Raw genomic sequence first — 13,513 nt, forward strand, 5'->3', positions numbered from 1 at the left:
GGAAAAACTCGAACTGCCCATTCACAAGAAGCCAACACGACCTCCAATAGAGCTAAAAGTCCTTCCCGATGGCCTTTGCTATGCTTTCCTCAATGGTGACAAGCAAACTCCCATTATCATTAGTAGTCACCTCTCTGACGAGGAAACGGCTAAACTCTTAGCCGTGTTAGAAAAGCATAGACCCGTCTTTGGCAATTCACTCGAGGACCTGAAAGGAATCAGTCCCACCCTTTGCACTCATCATATCCCTATCGACTCTACATGCACACCTTCTAGGGAGCCCTAGCGTAGGCTAAATAATACGATGAGAGATGCTGTCAAGAAAGAGGTCCTTAAACTCTTGCACGCCGGGATCATCTATCCCGTGCCACATAGTGAGTGGGTAAGCCCAGTACAAGTTGTGCCAAAGAAGGGAGGTATGACGATCGTTGAGAACAGCAAGAATGAACTTATCCCTCAACGACCTGTCATAGGGTGGAGGATGTGCATAGATTACCGGAAACTTAACTCGGCAACAAAGAAAGACCACTTTCCGCTGCCCTTCATTGATGAAATGTTAGAGCGGTTGGCTAAGCATTCTTTCTTCTGTTTCCTTGATGGGTATTCCGGTTATCACCAAATTCCCATCCACCCTGATGACCAAAGCAAGACCACGTTTGCTTGCCCATACAGAACCTATGCTTATCACAGGATGTCTTTCGGGCCTTATAACGCTCCCACATCGTTTCAGCGGTGCATGATGTCTATCTCTTCAGACATGATCGAGGAAATCATGGAAGTCTTCATGGACGATTTCTCCGTCTATGGAAAAACTTTTGATCATTGTCTAGAAAATTTAGACAGGGTCTTGCAACGATGCCAAGAAAAGGACCTGGTGCTAAATTGGGAAAAATGCCATTTCATGGTCCGTGAAGGCATCGTCCTTGGACACCTTGTGTCCGAAAGGGGGATTGAGGTGGACAAAGCCAAAATCGACATTATAGAACGTCTCCCACCTTCAGTAAACATCAAGGGGATCCGTAGCTTCTTAGGTCATGCGTGTCAGGTACCATGATTAGGGGCACCCTAACCAGGGGACTAAATCACCCTTAAAACGCAAAACACATGTTAGGCAATTGGGCCCTCGAAGGCCTACAGCCTCCCTCCAATCCAAAGAAAAGGAAAGGACTCAAATAAGCCCAATACGCGGCCCACGTACACAGTGCGGCCCATCCAAGCCCCCTCATACCCGCAGGGCGATCTCCGCCTCGCTCGAGGGCTCCCCGCCGAGACCCCCGAGGATGCCCCACATCTCCGCGTCGTTTGAGGGTAGCGAGCCTACCCTCGAGACAGTAGACTGACTCCGCCTCGCTCGAGGGTGGGAGGCCTACCCTCGAGGGAGCGGGTCGTCTCCGCCTCGCTCGAGGCCACCCCTTGACGGAAAGGACAAACGGCCCTTCCGCTCACCTGCCCGCCATACGGAAGCATTAAATTCCAACCACTCCTCCGCAGCATCCGGGGCAGACGGCATCATGCAGCCACTCCACGCAGTGGCTGTGATCGGAGTCCCGTCCGCCAACTCCGGTCACTGCTCTGCCATTCCGGATGCTGTGGCGACACTGTGGGAACCTGCGACACAGTGCAAGACGTGCTCGGCAATGCTCCAGCCACTGTGCTGCCAACTCCCCAAACCTCCTTCATACTTTCCCCTCCGCGGAACCCTCGAACGGCATGGGCACGACTCTCGGAAGCGGCTCCGACCTTGACCAGGACGAGACCCTGGCCTGCAGGACCCTCTGGATGTCGCCACGCCACGCCTAGAGGACGGTACCCCCTACAACAACCACCACACCGCCCGCTGGAGCTACAAGAACGCCGACGCGATCTCTGCAAGGCCAAGGACGATACCCAGGACGACTGCCACGCTAGGCACCATACCCCATAGTATACTTTCTACAGTGCTCGACCACTGCACTCCCGTGATTCGGGAAAAAGACGACGACTTCCGTGATCTCCCCGTGCATGTACACCGCCCCTCCTTGTGCCTATAAAAGGGGGAGGCGGGCTCTAACTTAACGGTGATCTGGCAGAACACAACACTCAGCACCGCTCATAGAGCACATACGCTCTTCTGAGCCCCGATATTGGCGCTCGCCTTAATCAACTCCTCCTCTAGCAGAGACCTGGGAGCTTCCCTCCCTCTCTCGCCTCGCTTTTACTCCCTACTACAGGCACCCCCATTGCAAGACAGTACAGTGCTCTCGCACATCCCTTTGCTGGACGTTCGGCCCCATGGCCGGAACCAGAATAACCCCGTGCGTTACTGTGTTGCCTCTTGCATCAACCATTTGGGACGAGGAACACGCAGCATCATCACTAGTTGGTGCCGGACCACCGGGTCAGGACACCGACAGTTGGCGCGCCAGGTAGGGGAAGCTATGTGTCATTTCTCTTTTGTTCCCATTTGATCTCCAGGGATGGCGAGCAGATCCAACCCATTCCCCATGGGTGCCTCGAATCCGCTCCCAGCGGGATACGAGATTCGGTTCGGGAGTCTTGAGTTCAGGGCAACCGGCAACGGTTACCTCATGGAGCTCCTCTCGCCCAGACGCAACCCCGATGCTCTGACTTCACCAGCCCGGCGCAACAGGCTCTCGACAAGCGATCATGGAGCGGCGCAGGGCGGCACGCCTCAACTCCCCCACGTGGGTTGAGGTTGGCATGTCACAGCTCAGCGTCGCGGCCGACGGAGCCACCACTTCGTAATCACGTGCTCCGGCGCCATCTGCGCTGGCACCACCATCGACTGCTGCCCCAGTGCCTCCTAGGGAGGGCGCGACTGTGTCGTCGCCCTTTCCCTTCGGGATGCGCAATGCTGCCACCTATGCCTCTTCATCCAGCACCAACTTCACTGAGTATGAGGATCTGCCGGGTCATCACCTCCTCTCGATTCGCAACCTCATCGCGACATCTCCTGATGACTCCTACCTCGAGACAGCGGGCTCAATTGCCGACGACATCAACTTCTTCATGGACAACTTCATGGCCGAGAAGCCCGAGGACTACTCCGGAGTCCGTGACTTCGATGCTTTCCGCTCATTCCAGCTCGCGGCGGCGTACTGCCTCACCTGCTCCGAGGACTCTAGCGAGGGGGATTACGATCCCACTTGAGAGTGCTTCATGGTCGAGCTCGCGGACGGGCAGATCAACGACGCTCCGGGCGATGACGGGAATGGCGGGGCAGACGCGCAGGCAAACCATGCGGTGGTGCCTATCGCGACCCCTTCTTCTTCTTCAAGCTCGGCAAGCACAGCTGGCGGAACTGAAGGAGTTTCAAGCCAGGCTCGACGAGCAGTGCCAGCAGACGCAGGAGCTGCGCACTGTGCTCGAGCAGCAGCGCATCGCGCGTGCCGCGCAGGCCCAGGCGGTGGGGCGCGTCACCCGGGAACGAATCCTAGCCGACAACGTCGACAGACCACCGGAACTGAAGACGGCCAGCGAGAAGCTCGTCGCTGCGGCCTACCTACTCCAAGCAATGCCCGAGCCATCTACGACTCCAGGTCGCAACCTGCGCCATGAGGCACAGGTGCTCATCTAGCAGGCTGCTGTGCAGCAGGCCGAGAGCTCTGCGTCTCGCATGCGCTCGACAGTCCCGAAGGTCGGAGGTACAGCACACCAGGGCCGCGAGGCCTCGGTGCACTCTCCCCAGAAGGAAAGGGCAAGGAAACCGTAGCGGATGGGGCGAAGGCACCCTCGGTGCACGACCACATCGGAAGGACTCCAGCAAGGGAGCGACTCCACGACACACGCAGACACACCGGCGATGGCGACGCCCGCAACATCATCAATAGCAGGAAGTACACCCCTTGACGGGGTGGTCGCATCGACCCCGAGCACGACAGGGGCGAGTTACCGGAGCCTCCGAGCACCCGTGTGTTCAGCCAGGAGATTCGTACCGCTCCCTTTCCCCCGCGCTTTCGATAGCCCACCACCCTCGTCAAGTACTTGGGCGAGACCGATCCCGCAGTTTGGCTCAACGACTACCGCCTAGCATGCCAGCTGGGCGGTGCGACGGACGACGCGGTCATCATCCGCAACCTCCCCTTTTACCTCGCTGACGCCACACGAACGTGGCTCGAGCACTTGCCCGCGGACCAGATCCACTCCTGGGCCGACCTAGTCAAGATCTTTGTAGGCAACTTCCAGGGCACTTACGTGCACCCTGGAACTCCTGGGACCTCAAAGGGTGTCCTGAGACTATGTGCGGTGCTTCTCCAAGCAATGCACCGAGCTCCCCAGCGTCACCCACGTCGAGGTCATCGACGCCTTCCTCGAAGGCACGATGTGCAGGAACTTGGTGCACGAGCTTGCGCAAAGCCGTCCCGCCAGTACCAACGAGTTGTTTGATGCTGCCACCAACTACGCCGCTGGCGAGGAGGCAGTTGGTGCCATCTTTGACGATAAGGCAAACAAGCGCAAGGAAGATGCGCCCACAGAGGGCAGTAGCGCCAAGACCAACGCCCCCGCCAAGAAGCAAAAGCGGGGGAAGAAAGGAAAGAAGCCGGCCCCACCGAACCAGCGCGGACCAGGACAGGTGGAGGACTCCGACGAGGCCTTTGTCGCTGCCCCAGACTGCAAAGGACCTCGAGGCCCCCCTCGAGGCAGTGGCGGCCTGTTCGACGATATGCTCAAGAAGCCGTGCCCTTACCACAAGGGCTCGGTCAACCACACCCTCGAGCAGTGCGAGATGCTCCGAAAGTACTACAACCAAGTCGCGCATCGCAATGAGGACAAGAAGAAGGATGCTAGTGATAAAGGTGGAGACGACGAGTTCCCCCCTGTGGAGAACGCCTTCTTCATCTTCGGAGGGCCGATGACGAATATGACCTCTCGGCAGCGCAAGTGTGAGCGCTGGGAAGTCTTCTCCGTCACCAAGATCACGCCATCCTACCTCGACTGGTCGGAGGACACTATTTCCTTCGGTCGCGAAGACCACCCCGACTACGTCCCGCACCCGGGACGGTACCCGCTTGTTGTCGACCCCATCATCGGCAACACTCGCTTCTCCATGGTGCTCATGGATGGAGGCAGCAGCCTCAACATCATGTACGCCCACACCTTGGAGCTCATGGGGATCAAATTGGACAAGCTCCGCTCCAGCAAGTCGCCATTCCATAGTGTTGCGCTGGGGAAGCGAGTCCAACCCCTCGGCCAGATCGACCTACCAGTCTGCTTCAGCATGGCAGCCAACTTCCACAAGGAAGTGCTCACCTTCGAGGTGGTGGGGTTTCGGGGAGCCTACCATGCCATCCTTGGCCGTCCCTGCTACGCCAAGTTCATGGCCATCCCCAACTACACCTACCTCAAGCTGAAGATGCTGGGTCCAAAGGGTGTCATCACCGTCGGCTCCTCGTTCGAGCATGCCTATGAGTGCGACGTCGAGTGCGTCGAGTACGCGGAGGCTCAAGCGGAGGATGAGACCCTCGCAGCCACCCTCGACAAGATGGCAAGCGAGGCCTTGGACTCCATGCACCGGCACATGGGCAGCTTCGAACCAGCCAAGGGTATTAAGAAGGTGCCCCTCAACCCGAATCACCCCGACGACAAGGCGTTGCAGGTCAGCGCCACCCTCGACAGCAAATAGGAAGTGATGCTCGTCGACTTTCTCCGCGCCAACGCAGACATCTTCGCGTGGAGCCCCTCGGACATGCCGGGAATACCGAAGGAGGTCGCCGAGCACTCCCTTGACATCTGACCCAACTCCAAGCCGGTGAAGCAGCGCCTGCGACGCTTCGACGAGCTCAAGCGCCGGGCGATCGGCGAGGAGCTGCTGAAACTTCTGGCGGTCGGTTTCATCAAGGATGTATTCCATCCCGAGTGGCTAGCTAATCCTGTATTAGTGAAGAAAAAGAATGAAAGTTGGAAGATGTGCATAGACTACACTAGTTTAAATAAAGCATGTCCGAAGGTTCCCTTTCATTTGCCGCGTATTGATCAAATCGTTGATTCAACTGCGGGATGCTAACTTTTATACTTTCTTGATGCTTATTCTGGTTACCACCAAATCAAGATGAAAGAGTCCGACCAGCTCGCGACCTCTTTTATCACACCATTCGGCATGTACTGCTATATCACGATGCCTTTTGGCCTCAGAAACGCCGGAGTTACATACCAGTGGTGTATGCTTCGCGTATTCGGGGACCATATCGGGCGGAACGTAGAGGCATATGTTGATGACATTGTTGTAAAATCCAGGAAGGCGGACGACCTGGTCGCTGATCTCAGGATCGCGTTCGATTGCCTAAGGGCCAAAGGGGTCGAACTCAACCCGGAAAAATGTGTTTTCGGGGTCCCTCGAGGCATGCTCTTGGGCTTCATTGTCTCCCAGCGGGGCATTGAACCCAACCCTGAGAAAGTCTCGGCCATCACTCGGATGGGATCGATCCGGGACCTAAAAGGGGTATAGAGGGTCATGGGATGCTTGGCGTCCCTTAGCCGATTCATTTCGCGCCTCGGCGAGAAAGGCTTGCCTTTGTATCGACTCCTGAGGAAAACTAAGCGCTTCACGTGGACCCCCGAGGCTCAAGAAGCCCTTGACAGGATGAAGGCATCACTCACTCATGCCTCCATTCTCACACCACTCATAGACGGTGAGCCCCTCTACCTGTACGTAGCTACAATGACCCAAGTGGTCAGCACGGTGATTGTTGTAGAGAGACAAGAGGAGGGCCATGCTCTGCCTATCCAACAGCCAGTGTACTACATCAGCAAAGTGTTGTCTGAAACCAAGACATGATATCCGCAGATCCAGAAGATGCTATACACGGTGGTCTTGGCTCGGCGCAAGCTGCACCACTACTTCGAGGCCCATCCTGTCACCGTGGTCTCGTCTTTCCCTCTGGGAGAGATAGTCCGCAATAGGGAAGCCGAGGGTAGAATTGCCAAGTGGTCCGTGGAGCTGATGGGAGAAACTCTCACCTACGCGCCTCGCAAGGCGATCAAGTCCCAAATCTTGGCCGACTTCGTCGCCGAGTGGACGGACACTCAGCTGCCCCACCGCAAATCTAAGCTGAATGCTGGACCATGTACTTCAACGGGTCGGTGATGAAAACCGGCACCGGTGCCGGCCTCCTCTTCATCTCACCCCTCAGAGAGCACATGCGCTACGTAATTCGCCTACACTTCCCTGCGTCCAATAACATGGCAGAGTATGAGGCCCTCCTCAGTGGCCTCCGCATCGCCATCGAGCTCGGCGTCAAGCGCCTCGACGTACGCGGTGACTCTCAGCTCGTTATCGACCAAGTGATGAAGGAGTCTAGCTGTCACGACCCGAAGATGGAGGCATACTGCATCACAGTACGCTGCCTCAAAGACAAGTTCGACGGCCTAGAACTCAACCATGTCCCATGCAAGTACAACGAGCATGCCGACGAATTGGCCAAGATCGCGTCAGGGCGGACCACCGTCCCCCCGAACATCTTTGCTCGCGACATCGCCAAGCCCTCCGTCGATTTCAAGGATTCGGCGGAACCGGGCCTCTCGAATGCCGAGCCCCCCGGTGGGAACCCCTTGGTGGATGAGGCCGAGCCCATGTAGACCGAAACCGAGGCGCCCTCGGAGGATGAGGGCAAGGCAATGCAGATCGACGAGGCTCCACTTTTGCAAGACTGGCGCGACCAGTACCTCGACTGGATCAACCGAGGGGTGCTACCCCCGGACCGCGCACAGGCGCGACGCGTTGCTAGGTGAGCCAAGTCCTTTGTCCTAATCGACGATGAGCAGTACAAGCGCAGTCCCATGGGCATCTTGCAACGCTGCATCCCGATTCCCGAGGGCAAGGAGCTGATCCGTGACATCCACGCTGGCATCTGTGGTCACCACGCTGCACCGCGCACCCTCGTGGGTAACGCGTTTCGGCAAGGTTTTACTGGCCCACCGCGGTTGCCAATGCTACCGACGTCGTGCGGACCTGCGAGGGTTGCCAATTCTACGCTCGAAAGACGCACCTCCCGGCCCACACTCTGCAGACCATCCCCATCATGTGGCCGTTTGCAGTGTGGGGATTGGACCTCGTTGGCCCGCTGCAGAAGGCGCCCGGGGGCTACACCCACTTATTGGTGGCAATTGACAAATTCTCCAAGTGGATCGAGGCTCGACCCATCGGCAATATTAGATCTGAGCAAGCTGTTCTATTCTTTACTGACATTGTGTTCAGGTTCGGGGTCCCGAATTCGATCATCACCGTCAACGGCACCCAGTTCACGGGCAAGAAATTCTTGGCGTTCTGCGATAGCTACCACATACGCGTGGACTGGTCGGCTGTGGCGCACCCACAGACGAATGGGCAAGTGGAGTGTGCCAATGGCATGATCCTCCAAGGCCTCAAGTCAAGGATCTTCAACAAGCTGAACAAGTTTGGCCGGAGGTGGCTCACAGAGCTGCCCTCGGTTATTTGGAGCCTGAGGATGATGTAACACCCTAATTTAAATTTCAGCATTTAATAATAAATTTAATTTGCTTTATTTAAATTTCTAAGGTTTATTGTGTTTAGTATGGCATATAATCCCTTTTTGTTCCTCAAGTAATTAAAATTTTATCTAGGTTTAAATCTTGTTGTTGCATTCATGCTGATGCATAGTTTTTAATTGAGTGAGTGTGGTTTGAATTCAAACTTGTATTTGAATTCAAACATGTTTGTTTGTTTTAGAAATAGAATAGAAAAGGAAAAGTGGACCCAGCCCAACCCCAAAACAAGAAAACTCAAAACCAAACCCAGCCCGCTCCCCTTTTCCTCTGTTCCCGGACAACCCAACAGGCCGGCCCAAACCCCGCTCGCGGCCCAGCTTGCCTCCTCCCGCGCTCAGCCCAGCACCGCACGACGCGCTAGCTCGGCCCAAGCGCGCGGCCCAGCGCTCCGCTCTCCGCTCACCCGCGCCCCGCTCGGCCCGCTCTCGCCCGCGTCGCCTTCCCCTCGCTGCCAGGCTGGACCCACAGGTCAGGGCCATCTCCTTTCCCGCGCCCTCCGCTCGCACAGCAACTGCGCACAACAAACCGGCCGTGATCCCCGGCTGCGATCCCCGCATCCCTTCCTCCCTATCCTGCTCGCCGAGATCCTCGGTTCGGGCTCTTTAAACCGCCCCGTAATCTCCTGCTCCCTACCCCACACACCAGCATCGCCCAAACCTAGCCGCCGCCTTGCCCCTGCCCAGAGCAGAGCACCTCGCCGCGGCCACGCCACTCCGCCGCACCGGAGCCCCGGCCAAACCGCGCAGGGGCATCGCCACGACGCCAGCAACCCTCCTGAGGCCTTTGCCTCGGCCCTAGCCCCGTGCTGCGCCAGAATTTCGCCGGACGTCTCTCCGGTAAGTTTTCCCCCGCCCGCTCCATTACTCACCGCCGGTGGCCTTTGGCCCGCCCTGACCCATCATCTAATCTTGTAGCACGATCCCGGAACGATCCGCGAGATCCAGAGGTCAGGGGACCCCTGCAGCACCCTCCTTCAACCCGGACCGCGAAGCTCCGCCCGTGACCCGCCGCCGAACTCGACGCCGTCGACCCTGAGCGCCGTCCCAGCCTAACCCAAACCTCGGTGAGCATCGCCCCGTTGCCCGCTATCTTTTGCGATAAGTTAATTCGGCTGTGTGCCACCCTAGCTACTGGCACGACGTGCCCTGGTGCTCCGCCGCCGCGCACGCCATGGCTCCGCCATGGCGGATGCCCCTCACCGCTGCACGGCCTCGCGCTGGCCTTGCCCAGACCTATGTTGGCTTTGCGCGCACACTAGCACCCTTTAGCGCCCAAACCTGAGCCCAGCACGGCACAAAGACCGCACGCCGGCGGTGTCCACCGTGCAGTTTCCGCCCCCGTCCATCGATTCCACCTCCACAGACCTTCCCGAGCCCAGCTGAATGCCCAGGTGCTTCACGCGTGCCGTATAGGTGCTTCCACACCCCAGCTCCGCTCGAATCCGCCCCGAGAAGGTCGAGTTCGGCCCTCTCTGGTGCAACGCCACCGTGGGAGCACGTCTCCGGCGACCCAGCGCCGCCGCCCCGCGCTCCCTTCACCCTGGGCCGCCCGATCTCGAGGCAACGGCCCCGATTAGATCTAGAGCCCATCAAACCCGAGCTGTGTGATCGCGATCTAACGGCCCAGATCTAAACATACCGGTTCGCCCTGGCATTTTTGCTAAAAAGCCCTCCAATTTCCTTGCAATTAACCCGCGGTCCATGTCTGTGTAAAGATATTTCTATCCAGGTCCTAATCTTTACACCTAAGCCCCGAGGTTTTCCAGTTTTTAACCCGCGGTCCACCCAGCTGTCACCCCAGGTCTTTTTGCGCGCTAGCCCTTGGCTCTAATGTTTAATTACGTTTTAGTCCTCGGTTTTTGCCCAGAACCCCCCTGGAACTCTAGTTTTCTTATAAAAAGGTCCCTGGAACTTGTTTTAGGCCTAGATTTTGCGTTTTAGCTCCGTTTTAGGCGTTCTTTATGCCCACGCGATCGTTGTAACGCGTAGAATAGTTTTAGACTAGTGTGCTATTTTTATGTATTGATGTACTGTTTCTTAGTCTTTGCTTGTGTTTGCTTGTATGCTTATTGTTGTGTATTGTTTTCTGGCCATGTGTTCGTGAGTAGACGTTGAGCTACCGGAGGAGCCCCAGTACCAGTACCCGGAGCAGCCGTCTTTCGACCAGTTTGAGCAGCAGCAGGAGTAGTACGAGGAAGGCAAGTATAACATGAACAACACCTACCACTTTTAAATACATTTTCATACTACATTTTAATACTGTATGCCTATAAGGACTTTCCTAGCCACTTTATATCCTTTATATATATCCTTTGGGTTGCATTTTGGTTAGTTGTGCTAGGTGCCGCGCTATAACACATAATGGTCCTTTTTAGTTAATTTGATTAATGGTATATGCAACTTAATTCTGAGAGTGGCCCTCTGTGTGGCTTGAGTGGCTCACGTCTCGTTAAAATTGGTTTTGTTAGAAACATGGTTGGTTTAGGGGGCCAGCACGGTGCTTAGTGCTTGGTTGGCCACTCTCCATAAGTACCAGTTCATAGAGCGACAACCTGGGACAACAGCGCTACCATAAGACTGGAATGGGACGGTCTTGGTGTAATAATTAGGTCTTTTTGGTTTGGAGTAACTTACCTGCGGGGCAGGGGCGGTAAGCTTATATGGCCCTCGTGCTGAGTGGCCTCGTCTGTGCTTCGTGTCTTGACGCCCACTAGACCTGCTCCATAGTCGTCGATCCACCCTCGCGGTTACTCCCTACCAACGAGATTCTTTGTAAAGGCCTTGTAGTGAGTTTGCTAGTCATCTCACCTAAGGAAGTGTGATGAACAACTAGCGTAGCTCATGACTTGTGGGTAAAGATGTGCAACCTCTGCAGAGTGTAAAACTGGTATACTAGCCGTGCTCACGGTTATGAGCAGCCCAGATCCTCCTTTTGATTAGTGGGGTTATCTTCCTTTGACGAGGCAGGTTTCCCCGGGTGGCTTGGTTCGGTTTGGTTCTCAGTAGTTTCTTAATTAATTCTGATTAATTACTATGTAACTGGGTTAATGGTAATTCATCAACTCATAGTAAATAGCTTTAATAAAATTTTGCCAACACTTAAAAGTTAATGCAGTTGAGTCAGCCAACCTTAGAGCCTCATAGTTTGTGTTATACTTGTTGAGTACAAGTTGTGTACTCACTCTTGCCTCTTCTCTACTTTTTCCTCTTGGATACTCTACTGCTGCTCAGTTCCTGCCGACGCGAGGGAGTTCGCTCAGCGCTACCAGGACTACGAGGACTTCTAGGCGTTCGTCTCCCAATCGACGTCCCTGTGGCGCCCTGCTCAGCTTCGGAGAGTTTTATCATATTTGTACTTCGCTTCCGCTGTATCAGACATTTTTGTCATTAATGTAATAAATAACATTCATATTCGCTTTATTATATCTTTTACGTGATATGTACTGTGATATATTGTTCATCCTGTTGTATATACGTGTGACTTGATCCTGGCACGTATATGATTGCTCGATTTATGTCCTTTTATAAACCGGGTGTTACAGAGTGGTATCAGAGCCGTATCGACTGTAGGACGAAAGCCTAGATAGAACTGGTCGAGTTTTAAGTCTTCTTCTCTCTCAGCCTTGTCTGCTGAAACTATTTTGCTATTATACTCCTTGAATTCCAAGATTTTTACTCGTCTTGCCTTAATTTCTCTCTATAGAATAGTTTCCGTAGATTTTAGGCCTGAATCAGTCATCTGACCACCATGAGTATAAGCTAGGTGACCCTTTTATAATAATACGATAGCACGTTTTGCGACGCGTTGTGTTAGTCGAGTCGTGTGTTAAACTCGGCTAAGTCGTGAAAAAAATTGTCTGCTTGTTATTATGTACATGTTTGATTTGGATTTTTGGATGATTGAATAGCTTAGTAGTTTAAATTTGTTTAAAGAAAATCACTCTTAAGTTAAAGTTAATTAAAATAATAAAATGAGTTAGATCGTTGGGGGTAAAACCGTCTCTATCCTGTCTACTTTATCATGTCTAAGTCTTTCTCGCAGAGAAATATCGTATCCATCTGAATTTATTTCTGCAATATCCTTACTCATGAAATCTTTTGTCCAAATCAGATAGTGAACACCAGGCGTGGTTCTGACCAGCAGGGGCAGAACAACCAGGGGCAGAACAACCAGGGTGCTAGGATCCCGATGCCTCCGCCTCTGACCCCGGAGCAGTACTTCCAGCTCCAGATGCAGATGATGGCAACCCTGAACAACACTGTTCAGGCACTTCAGCAGGCTCACACTCAGCCTCCGCCTCCTCCACCGCCGTAGCCCCGCGACAGGCGTGCCGAGTTCCTGAGGGGTCATCCGCCGACGTTCTCTCACACGTCCGACCCTCTTCAGGCTGACGACTGGCTCTGTGCAGTGGAGCGCCAGCTGGACATCGCCCAGTGCGATGATCGGGAGCGAGTCTTTTACGCAACAGGACAGCTGCGAGGTGCAGCTTTGGACTGGTGGGAGTCCCACCCAGTTCAGGACCGCGAGGCTCTCACCTGGCTCCAGTTCCGGGAGCGGTTCCGCAGTCACAACGTCCCCGCGGGCGTTATGAAGATGAAGCAGAAGGAGTTCCTTGCACTGAAGCAGGTAATCTCAAAAATAATCATTCAGCATTTCCTTTTGAGCTAATACCCCCTTGTTCTATCTTTCTGAGTCATGAATTAATCCTTCGATATATATATCTGTCTTTTTCACTTCAGGGGACTATGACGGTCACGGAGTATCGTGATCGTTTTCTGCAGCTTGCTCGCTACGCCCCTGCCGATGTTGCGGATGACCGCAAGAAGCAGGAGCACTTCATGGAGGGTCTTGAGGACTACCTCCAGTACGCGCTGCTCAACCTCCGCTTCGACGACTTCAACCATCTGGTTGACAGCGCGCTCAACACGGAGCGCAAGCACCTGGAGATGGAGGACAAGAAGAGGAAGATTGTCCCCGTTGCTTCCGGCAGCAACACCCGTCCTCGCCT

Source organism: Panicum virgatum, chromosome 2K (genome assembly GCF_016808335.1).
Source record: "Panicum virgatum strain AP13 chromosome 2K, P.virgatum_v5, whole genome shotgun sequence".
NCBI classification, from domain to species: domain Eukaryota; kingdom Viridiplantae; phylum Streptophyta; class Magnoliopsida; order Poales; family Poaceae; genus Panicum; species Panicum virgatum.